Below are 6168 nucleotides of genomic sequence, written 5' to 3'. Positions count from 1 at the left end.
TGTTCAGATGACTCCAGAACACACAGGATCCACCTCTCTGTCCCTCTCTGTCTCTCTGTCTGTCTTTCTCCCTCTCTGTGAACCTCTTTCTCCTCTTCTTCTATCTTTCCCTTTCACCCATCTTCCCTCCTTCACCTCCTCTTTCTGCATGTGTATGTATAATTTGAAGCTTTGGAAACTTTAGCTTTTCTATCAACTTTGGGAAAAGTATCCTGTGTTTCCTGTGTTGAGTTGGCACTGTATCAGAATGATCAGCTATATTGGTCTTAAAGTCCATCTTTCAATTTGGACCAGGGTAATGCACCAAATTAAATATAAAAGGTATGTCCATGGGTCTGGTGAGAGAAACTCATAATAACATATTCCCAATGTAAGTAAGAATTATAACTGCTGTGACACATGTGTCTCAGTAGGTGGCAGAGAGGAGAGAGGCTATGTCGATGCTCAGTGTTCTGACCTGTGAACATCTGAGTGATGAGTAGCCTGACAATCCACGAAACACATGAACCTAATGGGGAGTGTACCAAAGATTAGAAGAACCCTGCTGAGGACTGTGGGCCTGGGCAAGAAGCAAGCCCAAGATGACCACCAGACTGGTGCCATGAGGTCCTGGACAGGGAGCTAGTCTGAGACGACCACCAGTCCAGCATGAAGTAGGCCAGGAGTAGCAGATCATACTGGGGATGACCCTTGCCCAGTGTTACAATGCATGAATGGAGTATAGTACTCCTGAGACCACCCTTGAGACAACCCCGGATGCTCACAGATTCTGGTGCCACTAAGAAGAGCAAGTTAATGACAAAGAAATGCAAGAGAGAGTAACAGAAGGTGGGTCTCACGAAGAGAGGCAGAATTGGAGGATGGTGAGAGAAAGCCTGATGGGAGTCTCCAGCAATCTCACAGGAGAGTATGGTAGAGTCCTGACCTGTACTGCCAACAGGGACCACAGTGGGAGTCAGTGGCCCTGTAGCAGCAGGGGTCTGTTACCACCAAAGACCAGGCAGATGTCCCTGGTCTGGCTTGCCACCCAGGGACAAGTTGATGTCTGAGGGCTGTGCAGAACTCCAAGGCTCCACCCCTTGCCTTGGCTTCGTGGGAGAGCTGTCCCTGGGCCACGAGAGCAGGAGAGCTGTTCCTGCCCACTTCCCCCGCAACCCCTGTCAGCATCTGCAGCACTCAGGAGAGTGGGCACTGCACCTTGTCTGGGCAGCACAATAGAGCTGATACTGATGACGAGGGTATCTTGGCATGGAGCACATGAGAATGGGAGAGCTGGCCCTACTACTTGTCTATCATGTGGTGATGTGGGTTGGGAGAGATGCCCTCCCACTGTTCCTTGCCACCTATGGCAGGCAGGAGAGCTGACTCCAGACCATCAGAGCAGGAGAGCTGTCTCTGCCCCTCACCTACTGAAGCAATCAGGTAAGTGGGCCATGCACCTTGTGTGGGGAGGATAGGAATGAGAGAGAGGGAGAGAGAGAGAGAGAGAGAGAGAGAGAGAGAGAGAGAGAGAGAGAGAGATGCCATTGGTCCTCCTCTTCCTCATCCCTCTCCTTTGATAGGTGGAAGAGCTACTCCTTAGGTCATGAGTAGGAGAACTGGCCCTGCACCCTGCCTAGGGACAGTCCTGAGGTTGTGAGAGCAGGAGCGCCTGCAGGCTGATCAGATTAAACACCCCTCAGACCCAGAACCAGGAAGGATCTGATCCTACACGTCTAAAGTGACAAGATCTTCATGACTCAGGGCAACAACAGGATTTCTGAGAGGAGAGCCAATAGATTCCAGTATTGATAAGAGTGGCAAGAGCCAGAGGCCTCATACCAGACCAATGAGTCACTGCAAGGAACATTTGCAAGCAAAGATGTGTGGGCAAAGGGTGTACCGTGGGGCACCCTGTGACACCCTATAGTTTCCATGAGGAGATTTGTTTTTTCTCTATTTGGACAGAGGGTAGGTACAAGGGGCGGGCAGGGATGAGTGGCATGGGGGTGCATGATGTTTTTGTTGTTTTTATTATTTATTTTATGTATATGAATACACTGTTGCTGCCTTCAGAGGGCATCAGATCCCATTACAGATGGTTGTGAGCCACCATGTGGTTGCGGAATTTGAACTCAGGGCCTGTGGAAGAGCAGTCAGTGCCCTTAACCGCTGAGCCATCTCTCCAGCCCAGGGGTGCATGATGTAAAATTCACAAAGAACCAAAGAAACATTTAAAATATTTAATATCTTAAAAAGAGAAATATGTTAAGAATATATATATATATATATTCTTATCCTGTAATTGCTATTAAATATAATCAATAGGTTTTTTTCTGCCTATTTTTTCTAATAGTCCATGCTGACCTCAAACTTGTTGTGTAGCCAAAACTGGACTGTACCTCTTCATCCCTCTATTTCTTTCTCCAAAGTGTTAGAATTCAAGGCAAGTGCCACCATGCCTTACTTAAAATAGAGTAATAAAGAGTGTCATTGCTCCGTTAAATTCACATGTTGAGCTTTCCAAACCTCTTTGTTCTAATATTCTGACTTGACAAGTCTGAATATGTTTTAATGTTAAGACAATATTTATGTTATTTACTCCCATGTCTGCAGGAGGAGTCCATGAGTTTACATGAGGATGTGTGGATGCATACGCCTTGTATGTGTGGAATCTAGACGAGGTTTCTGCTTCCTCAAAGCTGGAGTTGCAGGTGTTTATGGGATGTATGGGTTTATTATGCAAGTGCTGGTGTCTGAGTGATTGTGCAGCACATGTTCTTTACTGGGGCATCTATCCAGTCCAGATTGGTTACCTCTATACGTTCTTACATCTGCATTCAGAGTAAAAGGTTTCTCATGACACCATCATATTGCTGTGTCAGTTTGGATGGATTCTTAAATAGAATCCGGTTTGTGTTTAAAAACAATAAAAAACAAGGTGAAGAAACACAGTGAGCAACAAGAAACTTGGAAAAGGTAGTACATTAGAATATAACATAGAACATTCGCTCATAATTGTAACAGAGCATGACATCCTTCCATAAGTAAAATTCTGAAGGAATGGAAGGAAGTATATTAGAGAAAGAAATAGCTGGAATTGTCTCAAAAATGATAAAAGTATTTAACCCTAGATTTTACAACTTCTGTCTAATTACATATAAGATGAAATCAAAATCTCCACTCCACGTATTGAGAATTTGGATCACTGGTGACCAAGAGTACAGTTTAAATTGCAGGGAATGAGGCGAGAGATTGCCTGCAAAAATGTGTGTTTGGCATTAGGTTTAATGGGTAATTTCTCAACAATATAATGGAGAAATCCAGACAAATGATTTCCAATTGTTTGAGAAGATTGTGATGCTAGAATTTTATTTCTCAAGTTTTTCAAAAATGAATATAAATGTCCCCACACATAAAATGAAAAAATCGTCATTCATAAAGGATGGGCTGAAGAATGTAGTTAGGGAACCAGAGCTAGGAATTTAACATCAAAAGATCACTAACATGGAGAGGGATTGACCAAGAGAAGAAGATCTCAACAATCCATACAAAGCAATAATGATTGATAATGCTTTATATCAGTACTTCTTAACTAGAGAAATTCCAGAATGTGTGTGCAAAGACATATTTTGTGAAATAATGCTCAGATACATTTTTGAATAACAACAAAGGGCTAAGAAAAAAGTATTCATCAGCAATGAGTGTACAGTGAGTTCACCAAGTTTATGTATCGTTATGCAGCTATGGAAATGTATGAACTACAGCAATCTGTTTCCATTTCAGTGATGCAAAGCCAGTCATTTCTCATACTACAGGGTTTTACTTTTATTTGTATTTTTTAAAAAACCTATGGTTTTGATAATTAGTTGGGGATAGGAGAAAATAGAAGACAATGTGTTTTCACTTGCAGCTTGATTGCAATGTCCGATTTTCAATATAATGCCATGGACTGAACTACGTTTCTATAATTTCATTAGCTAGCCTATCTCTTAAAATCAGCAAAAGCCAGCCCTGGATCAACATTTCTTCAAATTTTCTAATTCTAAGAGTAGTGTATCCATCTTTGCTTCCTACCATCAGAATGTTCTCATGAGATAACCTCTCACTTTAAATACATTGTTTCCACTGTTTGTGTGCACATGGAAGGTTAGTTAGAAAAAGGACATTTTGTATATTACAACTTGTTCTCTTCCCTCTATATTGTGACACACAGTACACAAGTCTTTCTCTATATTATTTTACTATATGAAATATACAAAGTTGGACTTTACAAAAATTGAAACAATTACATTTTACAGAATTTTACTGTGGCTTTGACTTTAAAACATAAGACAAGAACTTCTCAAGGACCAAGAAAATCTTCAAAGTCACACCTTAGCAAACTTCCTGTTTTTAGTTTAATTTTAAAGCGGTTTCATTCATTTGGCTATGTACACAGTTTGATTTCTGAGTATTCCAGTGTGAAGTTGATGTGTATTTTGCATAGCTATCAAGGGTCAACTATACATATGAATTTATTGAGAGTAATCAACCTTAAAACAAAAGACAGAGTCTTTTGTTAAGAGAGGTTGATTACTCTCAATAAAGTCATATTGCAAACTTTATATGCCTCAATACAGAGGAACACCAGGGCCAAGAAGTGGGTGTGGGTGGGTAGGGGAGTGGGGGTGGGGAGGGTATGGGGGACTTTTGGGATAGCATTGGAAATGTAAATGAAGAAAACACCTAATTAAAAAAAAGAAAAAAGAAAAGGGCAAGGTTAATTGTAAACACAATCATATGTTTTGATAAAAGCATTTAACCTCTTTTTCTGTTTTTATTTTTTCCCTTTTATTAACAACAGATTTTTTTTTCTCACACAATATATCCTGATTACAATCTCTCCTCCCTCTACTCTTTCCACCTCCCATCCTATCCAGATCCACTTCCTTTCTGTCTCATTAGAAAACAAATGAGTTCCTAAAGGATAAATATAATAATATAATATAATGTTATATAATTAGTATCAGACAAAACTAACTCATTGGAATTGCATAAAACAAATAGAAAGAAAAGAACCCAAGAGAAGGCACGAGAAACAGATACCAGCATGTTTGCACACCCAGAATACCATAAAATCACTAAACTGGAAGCCGTAACATATATGCAAAGGACTTGGTGCAACCCTGCGCAGGCCTTGTCCGTGCTGCCTCAATCTCAGTTCATGTAAGCTTTGCTCATGTTCATCCCAAGAATCTTGTTCTTTTGATATCCTTCATTCCCTCTGGCTTTCACATTCTTTGTTCCCCCTCTTCCTCCTGGTTTCCTGTGCTCTGAGGGGAAGAATTTGATGGAGACACCCCCTTTAGCCCTGGGTGTCCCAAGGTCTCTCATTCTCTGCATAATGTCTGGGTGTGGGTCTCTCTAATTGTTCCCATCTGCTGCAGGAAGAAACTTCTGTGATGATGGCTGCACAAGACACTGAACTATGACTGTAACAGAATGTCATTAGGAGTCATTTTGCTGCTTTTTAGTTGTTATTTAACAGTAGTGTTTGATTTTTACCCTAGCTACATTTTGCAATAAGCGATGGTGAGATGGGGCTCTATCTGCCCCTATCATCCATAACTATCAATTCTATTTCCTTTTCACAATCAGATCTGTCTGTGCTCCCAAGTCCCTTACTCTCCCTAACCTCTGTGATTCTACAGATTGTAGCTTAGTTATCATTTTCTTAATAGCTAATAATCCAAATAGTAGTGAATATATACGACATTTTACTTTCTGGATCGGGGACAGCTCGTTCATTGAAGTCCATCTTATCTGTAATAAGAAACAATGGACCTCACGTTCTGATATATGTGCCTTTTACTAGATACCAGTCCTTTATAAAGCTTTAGCAAAAAAATAAATAAATAAATAAAAGTTAGGGTTTTTTGTTTGTTTGTTTTGTTTGTCAAATATCTAAATACCTTCCACATTTCTTGGATAGTAACAGCATGCATTTCCAAATGGAATGATCCTGAGAATTTAAACTGCACTAAAAACAAAAACAAAAATCCCTTCATTTTATTGTTCTGGGCTCTGTCCAGCTATGGCTGTGTTTGAACATTTTATTATGAATCTTCCTTCCTTCCTTCCTTCCTTCCTTCCTTCCTTCCTTCCTTCCTTCCTTCCTTCCTTCCTTCCTTCCTTCCTTCCTCCCTC

General features: G+C 40.7%; 1 non-coding gene across 1 annotated transcript; it reads left to right on the top strand.

Moving 5' to 3' along the window:
• The first annotated feature begins 359 nt into the window (after positions 1 to 359).
• LOC115032236 lies at positions 360 to 491 on the top strand. The gene has a single exon (XR_003837890.1). It is a non-coding gene; the product is annotated as a small nucleolar RNA SNORA17 (small nucleolar RNA).
• The last annotated feature ends 5677 nt before the right edge of the window (positions 492 to 6168 follow it).

Source organism: Mus caroli, chromosome 10 (genome assembly GCF_900094665.2).
Source record: "Mus caroli chromosome 10, CAROLI_EIJ_v1.1, whole genome shotgun sequence".
Lineage (NCBI taxonomy): Eukaryota > Metazoa > Chordata > Mammalia > Rodentia > Muridae > Mus > Mus caroli.
The sequence above is the reverse complement of the archived record's forward strand: the minus strand, read 5'-3'. Positions and strand labels throughout refer to the sequence as shown.